The 15,103-nt window shown below is 23.0% G+C and overlaps 2 protein-coding genes across 3 annotated transcripts in view; both read right to left on the reverse strand.

Moving 5' to 3' along the window:
• LOC118441184 (octopamine receptor beta-1R-like) overlaps positions 1–9,481 on the reverse strand; it is a 40,499-nt gene extending 31,018 nt beyond the window's left edge. For both annotated transcript variants that reach the window (XM_085660177.1, XM_085660176.1), the window contains exon 1: positions 9,231–9,481. The gene's annotated coding sequence lies outside the window, so the exon portion shown is untranslated. The remainder of the gene's footprint in view (positions 1–9,230) is intronic.
• Positions 1–15,103, reverse strand: part of LOC146872679 (octopamine receptor beta-3R-like) — a 98,320-nt gene that overhangs the window by 1,106 nt on the left and 82,111 nt on the right. The window lies entirely within an intron of this gene.

Consider the following 15,103-nt stretch of genomic DNA (forward strand, 5'->3'; position numbering starts at 1 on the left):
TGATGTATTTTATAAATTCGAATAACGCGACTGTAAATATTTTCCCGACGATTTCCTACGGGTGTTCTGAAAAATTGTTCAAGCGTAAAACCTGCTAAGCTGAGGAGTTCCACGATTTCTTATATTTTTTTTTTTTACGAGGTAAGCAAGTTGGCGTTAAAAATTTGCTGGTTTGTCAATTTAAATAATAACAAAAAAAGCGATAAATTTTTCGAAGGTTATTATTTTTACTCGAGTAATTTCTTTTTTTCTTTTTTTTTTCTTCTTCTTCTTTTAGAGGAAGAAATCTTTTAACGAATTATATACAAACGTTTATTAATGTTCAAGAAAATAATTAATAATAGGATATTGAAACATTAATTGATTTCTTTTTTTTTTCTTTTTTAATATCATTAATAAATCTTTCGAGATTATTTAAATTTATAAGAGTAGCATATTTAAATTTATAAGAGAATATATAGGAATACATATGTATTCCTATATTTGCGAAGAATGAAAAGATAAAAATAATGATAGATCGTATTAGATCACTTTGTCATAATATAATAAAAAAATAAAACAATTAATGAATTTATTATTATTATTATACTATATCTAAATAAAAATCAATCTAATATATTTTGCTGAAAATTTGATATTATATTATTCATATATAAACGCAACATATATATTATATTATAATATTATAGATACAATTTATATATAATATTATAATATTATATATAGATGTAAAATATTGAAAATCTCAACATTACTTATTAATCCACCCGATATTACATGAATACGTCATTTCCTGTATCTATCGCCGATCTATTCATAGCTATGATGAAAGAATATATATATATATATATATATATATATATATATATATATATAAAATATAAGCTGTCTTCATTAAGAAATAAATTTTATCTATAGAATATTTGTTATCACATAGATCGTTGATTATCTGAACGTGTTTCAATGTAATCGATAAGTATTGATAAATCACTTCCCATTTTCTCTTATCGTTTCGATGAATGATTATTATAAAAAAATATTACATTCCTTGTCTTATTCTTCCTATACTTCCTCAGTAGTAATAATGTTTGTAACAAAAGAATACATGGATTTGATATTAACAACTGATGACAAGAAAAAGGAAAGAAAAAATAAAATAACAAATTTTGTTTGCATGTACGTACATGCACTAATGATAATCTCAATACTCGTATTTTATTTTAGATTGTTCTTATCGAATTTTTCTGAAAGTTAACAAATCATTAATACGATAAAATCTAAATATTATTTTGTAGAATATATAAAAAGAAAATTTTTAATTTTAAATAATCAATGTTGAATATATTAAATAATGCGATCAGTTCAAAAAACAAAAAATATATATATTTATTTTTGTTATTATTAATATTATAGAATATATAAAAATAAAAAATTTATCTATATCAATAGTTATGTTCATAAAAATTTGTTAAAAATAATATGTTTATTTATATATGTATATAAAGTTTGTTTATATGACCAACAAATTCTTGGAAATTGTTTAAAAACATCATTCTCATGCCATCTCTAGTTTATAATTATATATCATTATAGTCGACACCAGATATATCTTTCGTAAAAAAGTATCGTGCGATAACAGTTTCTATTAAAAATAATATTATATTTGACAATTAAATTCTGTCATTTTTTTGATTATAATTTTTCTAACAAAATGAATTGTTTGTTTTTCGTATTTGTTTCTATACATGTACATTCATGCACATATTATTTGTATATCTTTTATGATAAATTACGAAAAATAATGTTGAAGGTTTTTGAAAAAAAAAAAAAAAAAAAGAAAGAGAACTTTACGAGATATAAGATTAAGAGAAAAAAGTCGGAGGAGGGGGGATGGGAAGGAAGAAAGAAAGAAAGAAAAAAAGAATAAAAATGATCCAGTAGACGACGAACGGGCGCCATTTACGTCGATTCATAATGATTGAGTTACATTTTAGTCGAAAAGTGAGATTATTATTAATAAATCCCGTGGACGTTCGCCAAGTTTTCGAGACTTTCAATGTCGGAGCCAGAACGAAAGACGTTATGTCGTATAGTAACTTGTAACTAATCGCAAATCATTTGTCGCCGACAAACTCAGGCAAGATGGAGAACAAGTATAGGCAGATAGAGAATAAAAGTGAGAGAGTAAGAGAGAAAGAGAGAGAGAGCGAGAAAGTGAGAGAAAGAGATGGAAGGTGAACGTGATTAATGACTTCGACCAGTACAATCGAGTTACTCGACTTGATTCGATACAATCGATAAGTTAAGTGCTATTATAGGGTCCTCCACAAGTTACCCTTCTAAGTAACGAGGCCTCCTGTTTGCTCCTACAAACTTGCCCTTGATATTAACGATCCGTGTTAAAATGAAACTTTCATGCCTACTCTTAATATTTTAATATATATATATATATATATATATATATATATATATATAAATTGTAGAAATAATAAATTACATAAAAATTATTGATATAGAAATTATTTAATAGAAATTGTAAATTATAAAAGAGGAAAGGTGAGAAAGATAAATGTAATCATTGGATTTAAAAATAATAAATAAGAAAAGGTCTGAATGAGATATATAAATGAAAATATTTTTCGTATTGTTTATAATTAGATATTAAAACGAGAAAAGATAAATGAAAAAGGTTGGTTAAAACATTACAGACAAAAAGGATGATGAAAATAAACGAAATCATTTGATTAAAAGTTGCACAAAAGAAATATATGAAAAATTTAAATGGTAACATTTAATTATTAATTATTAAATAAAAATATGAGATACTAAAAAATGAAAATATTGAATTAATATTTGTAGGTAAAAGCGATGATTAAGATAAATGAAATCATTAGATTTGGAAATAAAAAAAGGAAAGATGATTGATACAGATGAACGAAATCATTGTATTAAAAATAACGTTATAGGGAAGATAATAAAGATAAACGAAAATTTTTAATTATTAATTGAAAAGTGGAGATGAGAAATATAAACAAAAATATTTAATTAAAAGTTATATGGATAAATGTGAGAAATGTAAAAGAAGAACTTTGAATAACAAATTACAAAGATAAATATGAAAATATTAAATGTAAACACTCGATTAAAAATTAAAAAGAAATATATAGATGTAAAATATATAAATGTATTAAACATTTAATTGAATGTATAAAACAAGATAAATATAAAAATAAATAAAAAGCCATTAGATATAAAATTATATATATATATATATATATATATATATATATATATATATATAATACATATATATATTTATATATATAATACATATATATAAATGTTTTCATTTATTTTTTTCATTGTTTGCCTTCTTTATATTATTACTTTTTTGATTCTTAATCCAATGGTTGTTCGCATATTCTGTATTCTCTCACCAACTAAACACAGTATAATAGATTAGGTCCATCTATCTATGTATTATTTTTCTTTTCTCCTAATTCCCCTATTTTTATTTGTCCAGCATTTTTATTAAAATCTCTTCACATATTCAATGGAATATATTAATTTCTACAAAATTCAGTAAGCCTTTTTCCAATCCAAAAAAAAAAAAAAAAAAAAAAGAAAAAAGAAGAAAAAAAAAATAAAGAAAAGAAGGAAAATATATATCCAATGAAAGAAAAATCGTAATATCTCTTTTTTGATTCATAACAAATAATTATTTTAATGCGTGCAGGTTATATTTTTAATGAAAATACATTTTTCGTGAGTATTAAAGTTAAGCGCGATAAACCATTTTTATATATTTATTTTCAATCGGAAAAAAAAAGAAGAAAGAAGAAAAAAAAAATAGAAAAAGAAAAAGAAAAAGAGGAAAACGAAAAAAGAAAAATAAAAAGAAAAGAGGAAAAAGAAAAAAAGATCGATGATATTTTTATCCTTTAGTTTCTTGCAGATAAAATTCCTCTCTTTTTTTCACTTCTATTTATTCCCGTCGAACATTAACCGCAAACCGTTAAACAAATGTTTCCTTTCGCGTTTCACCGTAACTCGTTAACACGAGCTTTGTATTACAACATAATAGAGTTCGACTTTAATGGTTAATAAACGCATCGTCAAGCGGATCATCGATCGAGGACCGTTTACACTTCTTCTTCCTTTTTTTTCTTTTCTTTTTCATTATTCATTTAATCCCACGCTTCTATCGACCTATATTACTAAATATAGGTTTATACTTAATACATATTTTTCATATCTGTGTATAAATTTCTAAAAATATGAAAAATATGTAACGTGTAATATGTTCCTGTAATACGTAAAGAATATCTGTACTTGTACATTTTCCTTTCTTTTTTCCTTTTATATATATATATATATATATATATATATATATATATATATATATATATGTATATATATATATTTTTTTTTTAATAAATTTCAATATATACGGTTGATTAATAAGATATATGTTTCGTTGGTTAATAAGCTATGTTAAAATTTTTAATATTTTAAATGCAAATAATAAAACAACGATAATAACTAAATAAGTAAAAATAGGTATATAGTATTGAGTTGATCAATAATTTTTTTTTTTGCTAAGAATTCCACGTAAAAAGTGATAAACATAGTATTGGTTATTTGAATATATAAAATAAGATATTTAATAAGTAATCGATATTTCTTTACACTCTGTCACTAATTAATATACTTATATAAAATCAATAATTTAAATATTAAGTTTCTATTAACAAAATACTTTATATACATATATTATATGTATAAATGTAAAAAAAGAGAAATACTCTCCTAATATTAAAACTGATTAATAAATTATTAATGCAACCTTCTATTTATATTAATATTAATTATTAATTATTTTTCTACATAAATATAAATATTAATATCAATATAAATATCAATATATATATATATATATATATATATATATATATATATGGGTATAAGTAAATATATAAAAATAAGTAATAGTAGAGCGTAAAAAAATTAATCAGATTTGTAAACATCCTTTTTATACCTTTCGGAACGTATTATGGATATAACTTAGTATAATAATTTTAATATTACAATGAATATTAAGATAATTATTTTATATGTAAGATTATATAAATAATATATGTATATATACATATATATAATCTATATTATCTATATAATCCGTTTAATATTATCAACAGCAAAAAGTGAAAGAGAGAGAGAGAGAGAGAGAGAGAGAGAGAGAAAGAGAGGTAAAGAGAGTTTGTTTTTAATTCTAGTTCGCGTAACATACACACTTCCCTTAGTTCAACAGTAGAACGATCTGTTCGATAAAAGGTCGTATCGCGAATCGAGAGAAGCGACAGTGTAAAGCGTTAGAACCAATAGAAGACACACGGTGTCGAGCACGTCGCGTGACTTTCAAACGTCTCATGGAATAAAAGCTTAGATAAACGTTAGTCTACTTTCTATCCCCTTCGTGTCGAGATAATATTCAAATTTTTGACAGATCTGACAAGAGTCATAAATTACTAAAAGAAGAAACAAAAAGAAAGGAAAAAAGAAAATTGAAAATAGAAAGAAAAAGAAAATAAAAAAGAGATTTTGACGATCTCAAAATTCACTTTTTTTTTTTATGAACTTATTTCAACATTTGAAATACTTTATAATGTAATAAATTAATTTTATCAGAGATCGATGATCCTATCGTTGACGAATATCGTTTGAATAAATAAATAATAAGGAAAATGAAATAAAAGAATAAAAAGAAATAAAATAAAGATAAAAAAAATAAAAGAAATAATATAAAAAAATAAAAAAAGTCATAAGGAAAAAAGTATTTACGTAAAAAAAATAATAATCGTAATAATAAATAATAGTAAAAATAATAAATAGTGAAATAAATACTAGCAGAAAATAAATAGCCAAGAACAAACGAAAAAATAACAAATATATATCTAAATTATTGACATTAAAAAAAGAAATGCGAATATTTCATATTCCTATAGTCGGTTAAATGCATTTAATTACTTATTTACGTAAATAAATAACTAAAATATATTATTAATAAATAAAAAAAAAAATATATATATATATAAGCCATTGATTTTGAAAGCGGAGCAAGTCTATTTTTTCTTTTTTATAAATAAAATAAAAGTAAATTTTATGTTAATTTGTGATAAGAATTAGATTTATCTATTTTTCTCACAAAATGAACTTGCCCTACTTTCAAAATCAACGGCTCAATTATATATATTATTTATTCATTTAATTAAAAACTTAATATTAGATTCTTAGAAACTGTTGTAAATTATTCTAGTTTAATTTGACTAGAATCAATCTTATATCAATCTATGATATGGAAAAAAATTATTATTTTCTTTTCCTACAAAATGTCGATCTTAACAACACTCGCCTCGACCTCGACAACGGAATAGTTTCACCTTTGCAACGATGGAATAATATGACGATGATATATGCACGATATACGTTTATCAAGTTCAAGAGGGCGGGATTTACATAGTGTAATATTCATATTACAGTGATTCTAATGAATGTGAATACGAAACAATTGATCAAAAAATATAATCTCATGTAAATAAAACGCGATTGTACGATTTATGATAATATAAAGGAAAGAAAAAAGAAAAAGAAAATATAAAAATTTTCAATTTTCGAATTTGATTAAATTTTTTATTATTTTTTTTTTTCTGAATCTACCATAAATAGAAAAGATTTTCGAATTTAACTAGAATTGTTCTTTTCTTTTTTCTTTTTTTTTTCGTCGGATACACGTTATTCCAAAGTTATATATATATATAAAACATATTAATGTTTGTATAAAATTTTATAATAGAAAATTATGACAAAAATTTTTGTTCTTTTTCTTCTTTTTCTTTTTTTAATATTTATTCTTCATAGCTAGTATATTAGATTTTGTCATTTTTTTTTTTTTTTAATGTACGTGATTGTGAAATTATTATGATTTATTATATAGTATTAATGTTTCTATAAAATTCTATGAAAAATATTATTCTAATAATTTTCATTTTCATAATATTTTCATTTTTATTTTATATAATATAGCTATATGTATGCTATATGTATCTATATTTTTTGTTTATTTAAATATAATTGTGAAATTGCAATTTATTAATGATTATTATACGTTTTCGTGAAAATAATTATGACAATTATTTTTACTATAAAATTCACATAATAATCAGTAATATATTATAATGTTTGTTCTTTTTTAAACCCATGCGATTGCGAAAAATTGCAACATATTAATGTTTTTATAATGTCAAATTTTTGTATTAAATCAATTTTTATTAAATTTTACTAAACACGTAATAGTTTTATAAAGCCAAAAAAAAAAAAAAAAAAAAGAAAAAAAGAAAAGAAAGAAGAAACAAAAAAAAGAACAGAGGAGAAAATAAAATGTCATAATAATTTCTAATAGGCATGATATTCTTCTTTTCTAAATTTTTAAAGAATAAAGTAACAAATCCTGAATCAAACTGATAACTTACAGTGGAACGATTCGAGACGAGATTCTTCGAAATACTTAGAGACATCGTAAATGTCCGATATCGATCGTCATTAATCTTTTAAATCCAAGGTAGCTATTACCTTGTCGATTTTTGGAAGAAAAGTAGACAGCGTGGGATTATCCTGTCGTTCACTCTTATATTTATATACGAACTAACTTAACGAGCTTTTCTACAATTTATTACATTTATAATGATGTATGTAATCCCGAATGAAAACTTGGCATCGTATGTACCCGAAAATTCGCACAAATCTTCTTGGCGAGCAATTATACGTTTATTTTTAAAGATGACAATATTTTTTTAGGTGTTGTTTTACTACGTGATATTTTCAAAAAAAAAAAAAAAAAAAAAAAAAAAAAAAAAAAAAAAAAAAAAAAAACAGAAAAAAAAGATAATGTATAAAAAAAAAAGTAAAGCTGCGCACATAAAAAAATAATAAAAATATTTTTGTCGTTTTTAGTCAATTCGTACATTAAAGTTATTAAATAAATTATATATATATAATTTATTTAATAATTTATTAGATTGTATTATTAGAAAATATATGTTTTATAGGGTAAGTATTAAATATTCTTTTTTTGAATAAATAGTATATCGAAGTTATTAAATAAATTATATATGTATCGCATAATGTTAATTAAGTAAATTATAATATATTTTATATATATATATATATATTTATATATAATTTATTTAATAATTCCAGTATACTCTTTCTCTCTCTCGCTCGCTCGCTCTCTCTTTTCAAATTATCGTACGTACTTTCCAGCCTAATTTGATTCGCAAATGCAATCAGAAGATGTCTCGATTTGAATTTTGTGATTTATTCAAGTAGTTGGATGAAATAAAAAAAAAAAAAAGAAATGTCATTTACAAACACGAAGTGCGAAGATAAATTCTCGCGGTATTTTAAATCAAGTAAATTGAATCTTGCTCCTTACCAATTAATTTCGATGGATCCGGAAAGTGGAAATAAAAAATAATTAGGATAAATAGAAAAATAATTAATCTGATTCATGATAAGTGCGTTAAATGAAAATATAAGAAAATAGAAAATTTTCACGATTTTCATTCAATTCGTTTCAATCAAAATAATTTTTAACATATACATGCACATGTGATATATACATATATACATATATATCCTCTGTGTATATACATTTATATGTATACATATTATACATACATTTGTACTTAACTCACGGATGTTGATGTCGAACGCACGTGCGTTTCCATTTACATTAAATTTGTCACGTACTCATGTTAATTATTTAACATTACAAACATCATATATGAGAACCCTTGGACTTTCGAGAATTATTTATAACGATACTATCGTTGAAAAATCATTTTGAAGCATTATTTTATATAATATTTAATAATATTTAATAATATTTAAATAAATTTATAATATTTAACTAAAAAATTTTAAAATCCATAAACATAATAAAAATGTTTAAGGAACAAATACATATATATATATATATATATTTTCCATATATATATGTATATGTATATGTATATATATATATACCTGTACATATAGATATGTTTATATATATGTTTATATATATGTTTATATATATGTTTACATGTCTACATCTTTGAACATTTAAATTGTCATACACTCACACTTTCACACACACACACACACATATACTTTTATATGTATATGTATACCTTCGGAAATAAAAAATAAAATCATTTTCTTTCTTCACAGATAAATAAAAAATGATTCGTTTGATCGAATCGAATGATCGATTTACGTTCGAGAGATGCAAAAAGTGGAAAGAAAAGATACTTGTTAGAAGTTTTGTTGTTAACTCGCAATAATTTTTATAATTCTTCTTCTTTTCTTTTCTTTTCTTTTTTTAAACAAAGAAAATAAAACGAAACTCGTATCGTCGCGTGACAGATAATATGCTACGTTTACGGACGACGCCGGTAGACTGAGCGTCGCGACGTGTTACGGCGCCACGTTACCCTCTCTCTCTCTCTCTCTCTTTCTCTCTCTCTCTTTCTCTCTCTCTCTTTCTCTCCCTCTTCTCTCTCTCTCTCTTTCTCTCCCTCTCTTTCTCTGTCTCTCTATTCTCTAGCTTTTTCCTTCTCACACAAAATGTTTCCTTTTCCGTTTTTTTCACTTCTTTTCTTATTCCTTTCATTCTGTTTTTTTTTCTTTCCTTTCTTTCATGCCATTATTTCTTTTGTTTTCGTCCACTTATTGTCTTCTTTACTTGTTTATTTTTATTATTGAATTAAAGAAAATTGATAAATTAAGATAAACGAGATAATAAACGATTATCTTATATCAAGACTGATTCAATATTTCGTAAATGTATGAATGAACAATTTTTATAGGATTTTGATTTTTACAAATGAAAATTTCTATACAATTCGATTTGTCAGTGAAAAAATAATCACAAGTTTTTGAAAATAAAACAAAAGAAAAAAATAAATAAATAAACTTAAGATAGTGTATATTATCCTATATCCAGTTTAATTTGATATATTACGTGAATATACAATTAGTTTTTCTAGATTGCACTTTTTATTAAAAAAAAAACAAAAAAAAAAGTAGAGAGAAAAAAACAAATCGTATGAAATTGAAGAGACGGCAGAGTTTAGTTGCAAGTTCGTGAAAAAAAAAATACAAGAAAATAAATAGATAAATAAATTAGATGGCAGAGTGTAGCTACAAGTTGTTGAAAAAAAGATAAATAAATAAATAAATAGATAAAGAAAAGAAAGATAATATAGTTTATTCTGTATCGAATTTGATTTTATATTTTGAGAATACACAACTAATTTTTCTGAATTACGTTTTTTATTGAAAAAAAAAAAAAAAAAAAAAAAAAAAAAAAAACAAAAGAAAGTAATAAATAAAAAGATAAGAAAAAATAGTATAAAATTAAACAGATGTCAGAGTTCAGCTGCAAGAAGTTTCCAAAAAAAAAAAAAAATATACGGAAAATAAAGTCTAAAAGTCTCTAATCGAAGATAAATTTTAGTTGCAATTTATAAAAAACAAAAAAAAAAGAAAGAAGATCGATAATATGAATTATTATTTTTTATAATTTTATTTTTCTATCTAGTACATGGATACTAAAAAAAAATTCCTTTAAATTGATCATCTATATCTATATATATATATATATATATATATATATATATATATATATATATATATAGAAAAATAAAATTATAAAAAATAATAATATATAATAAATAATAATATAATATATATATATACAAAAGAAAAGAAAAAATTAAATAGAAAAAAGAAAAGAGAAAAAGAAAATCATGTGAAATATATTCAAGGATAGAGTATGCTGAATAATTATTTCTGATTAATACAAGAAATTACGAGTTAGGGCGTAACAACATTATTATTAATGTATTATTATCTAACTATATAATTCATGTTTGATAATTTCAATAGGATAAGATATATTTATATTATGATGAGAGATACGGAGTTACTACTTTCCTCAGTAATAATATCATCCCTCATAATACATAAATCTATACAACAATGATATACAATTGATGGATAGAGAATATTTTAATTCTATCTTTTCCAAGGACAAGATGAAATGAAAAAATTTCGTTGAGCGAGAAAATGACGATGAATAATTTTCGTTTCAAAAGACTTAGGAATAAAAGAGAGGGAGAGAGAAAGAGAAAAAGAGAAAGAGAAAGAGAAAAAGAGAGAGAGAGAGAGAGAGAGAGAGACAAAGATCGAGAAGAGAAAGAGAGAGAGACAAAGATCGAGAAGAGAGAGAGAGAGAGAGAGAGAGACAAAGATCGAGAAGAGAAAGAGAGAGAGACAAAGATCGAGAAGAGAGAGAGAGAGAGAGAGAGAGAGAGAAAGAATAATCGCCATTATGGAAAATATTCGAAAGATATGAGATAGATGTGATTATTATATAATACGATGCGCATAACATGCATGCACAATTACATCGTAAATTCAACGTGTAATATCGCCATCATTATTTCTTTCTCAAGGTACGATTCTCATAACTCTTTCTAATCATTTTTTTTTCATCTCGATATCACAAAATATAATTTTCAATTTACGACGATAAAAAAAAAAAAAAAAAAAAAGAAGTTTTCCAATTTTCACGAAATATAACATTTTTATAAGATCCCATTAATCGAGATATAGCTCGATTATTAAATTCACATCCATATTAAATTAATTCGTTGTACGTTAGTTAATTGTTGCTCGTTTTATATATATATATATATATATATATATATATATATATATATATATAGCCAGATCCATAACGAATTATTCTTTATTCTTTAATGAGTACCTTGTCCTTCTTTCTTTTTTTTTTCTTTTTTTTAATAGTAATTGCACAGAAACGAATTGTCTCTCACATGGTATCTACATTAATTCGATGAAATCGAGAACAGAAGAAAAAAAAGAAATATGATATTATAATTTTCTATCTATTTGATAGATTATATTTCCATGAAGTTCTTTTATCATTTGTTAATCATTATTCTAAATAATTATTACATATATAATAATTATTGAAATGATAACGTGTAAATGCTTAACGATGATCCTTTATTATTATTCTTTTCTTATTCTCTTTCTTTTATTTTACTCTTGAATTTTTATCTATTAGTATTAATATTTATCAAGATGTAAAATAATTATCTATAAATAAATAATCTTTGTTTTCATTGTTTTTTTCGTTAAATTTTTACATCATACTGATATTTATAAAAATATAATTATTATATACTTACATATATATATATATATATATATATATACATATATATAGATAAATAGATAAATAGATAGATATATTTAATTGCAATTTCGTACAATTTTATTTATTTTAAATTATTTCATTACATAATAACATATGTCCTTCGTTCTGACTGATTTAGTGAGATACTAGGAGATTTAAAATAGAGCAAAAAGAGAGGGGATAGGACAAGGATTTGTCAGGAAGGATTTTCGAAGCGCATCGAACGATTAAAGAGAGTAGCAGTCTACTCGACGCGCCGCGCCGGCCGCCATTCGACCGATCGATTCGGTACGGTACACAATAACGAGCGACCTTCAAGTTCACGAACAACCCATTCGATGTCGCCCGACTCTCAGTACGATTCTACTTTTTATCTCTACAAATTGTTCATTCATGTGTCACTGGAGTGCCCTTTCCCGCGATTGCATGCAACGAAAAAATTTTCTTTTTTCCCATCAAATTTTTTTCTTTTATTAGAAATAATTTCTACGAGATGGTATAGCAAATAAAATCGTATAGTATTTTCATCGGATCATTTTTTTTTCTTTTCTTTTCTTTTCTTTTTTTTCTTATTCTTTTACGATCTCCTTGTAAATGATTATATTAAATATATAAAACTGTATATTTAATAAGTATATATAAATATGTATGTGTGTGTATATATATATATATAGTGGCTTTATTTTTTAATTTTTTGTTTATATAACTCATTTATATAAATAATATATATATATATATACATATATATATACTTACTTATTTCCTATGTATTATGGCTATATACTTATACAGACTGAGGTAATAGCTTTGATCACCTTGAATACTTCCGTTCTTTCTTGAAATACGGAGAAACTTTATTCACAAAAGTCGTATTGTACAAAGGGGACCATAATACGGCAGTAATCATTTTTTTTTTATAGATGGATGCATAAAAGATGAAATTCAACTGTGTTTTCTTCTTTTTTCTTTTTTTTTAAATGCCTTCATATGTTTTTGATTACATTGATCTATGTAGCTCCGACATTCTTTATAGTATGTCAAAAAATTATTAGTTTTGTAGATATTATAATTGAAATATTGTTAAAAAAATAACGATACGATTAAAATATAGTAAGGATAGTAATAAATAAATAATAATAGTAAGAGAGTGATGGTTTCTTAGCGCAAATAAATGCATAGTAAACAATCGCTTATTAATTATTTAATAATTTATGTAATATTATAAACAAGTCGCAATTTGAATAATTTTTTTGACAAAATAAGATAAATTCAGTTCATAAGAATTTGTTTATAAACATTGTTTATAACAAATTGTTAAGTAATAATTAACAAATATTTTGAGAAAATAAAAAATTTCTCCCTTTTAAAATGATATTCGATTGAATTCTCTACGACTTTTAGTTCCAGAGATATTCACACGTTAATGGAAGACGTGATTATTAACGGTATAGAAAAAAATTATTTCTTCGGAAAAAAAATATTTTGTTTATTAATTATTGATTAATTTACATAATTTTATATATCAATTGCAATCTGAATGTTTAGTTGATAAAATACAATGAATTTAATTCTTAAAAATTTGTTTATAAAAATTGTTGTTTCTAATAAATTATTAATTAATTATTTAACATATGTTGAAAAAAATTAGATCAAATTTTGCCTTTTAAAATGATATTTGATTCAAGTCTCTATCATTTTTAGTTCCGGAAATATTCCCATGTAAAAAAAGATATAGCTATTTAATAATGTAAATAAAACAAAATTATTTCTTTGATAAGAAAATAATTTGTTTATTAAGTATTTATTAATGTATGTAAATTTATAAATCAGAGTTGTAATCTAAATTCTTCTTTTTAGCAAAATACGATAAATCAAATTTATATGAATTTGTTTATAACAAATTATTTATAACAAATTGTTAATTAATAATTAACAATACGTCAGAAAAATGGAGATAATTATGCCATTTAAAATGGTATTTGATTCAAGTCTCTATGATTTTCAATTTCGAAGATAATCCCATAAAATTGAAGACACTTACGTTGGCCTACTGATCCTCATTATTTCATTCAATTTAACTTGGTGTTAGATTGACCTATATAAATTCCAAGAATTTACGGGTTTATGATTACGAACAGCTGTACTATACCAATTATGAATGAAAATCTTTCAAAAGCGATATCTCCGAAACGTAGAATGGTATACACTTGAAATAAACATTGTTTTCAAGCGTAATTTATCCTTTACTTATTTAATTATTGCAATAATATTGATATAATAAAATCGATTTTGTTGATAATTTTTTTAATTGAATTTTTTTCTATTCTCATAAAATTGTAATGTAAGAAAAAAGAAATTTTTTTCTTTTTTTTTTTTTTTTTTTTTTTATAAGAACATAACTATAATGAACTCTTGAAAATTTTTATTGTTATTATATAAATTTTACTTTTTCTTATTTAAAATATGAAGTAAAAAATTTATTAATAGTCGTCAATGTACAATATGGAAAGATCAAAAACTCAAAAGACTTTTCTTTCGTAATATAGATGTAACTGTGAAATATCTTTTAAAATAATAATTTTTAAACATACATGGATTAACATATTTTTTATAGAGAATATCAAGCTTCATCAACTAATAAAATTAAATATATTATGATTATGTTTAAAAAAAAAAACTTAGTTGAATTACACTTAGTCAACTTATAAAAAAATTATTACTGCCGCATTATAATTCCTCCCGTATCGTATGATTTTTGTAAATAAAGTTTCTCCATAT

This window comes from Vespa mandarinia, chromosome 11 (assembly GCF_050613455.1).
Source record: "Vespa mandarinia isolate Hongniang chromosome 11, ASM5061345v1, whole genome shotgun sequence".
NCBI lineage: Eukaryota > Metazoa > Arthropoda > Insecta > Hymenoptera > Vespidae > Vespa > Vespa mandarinia.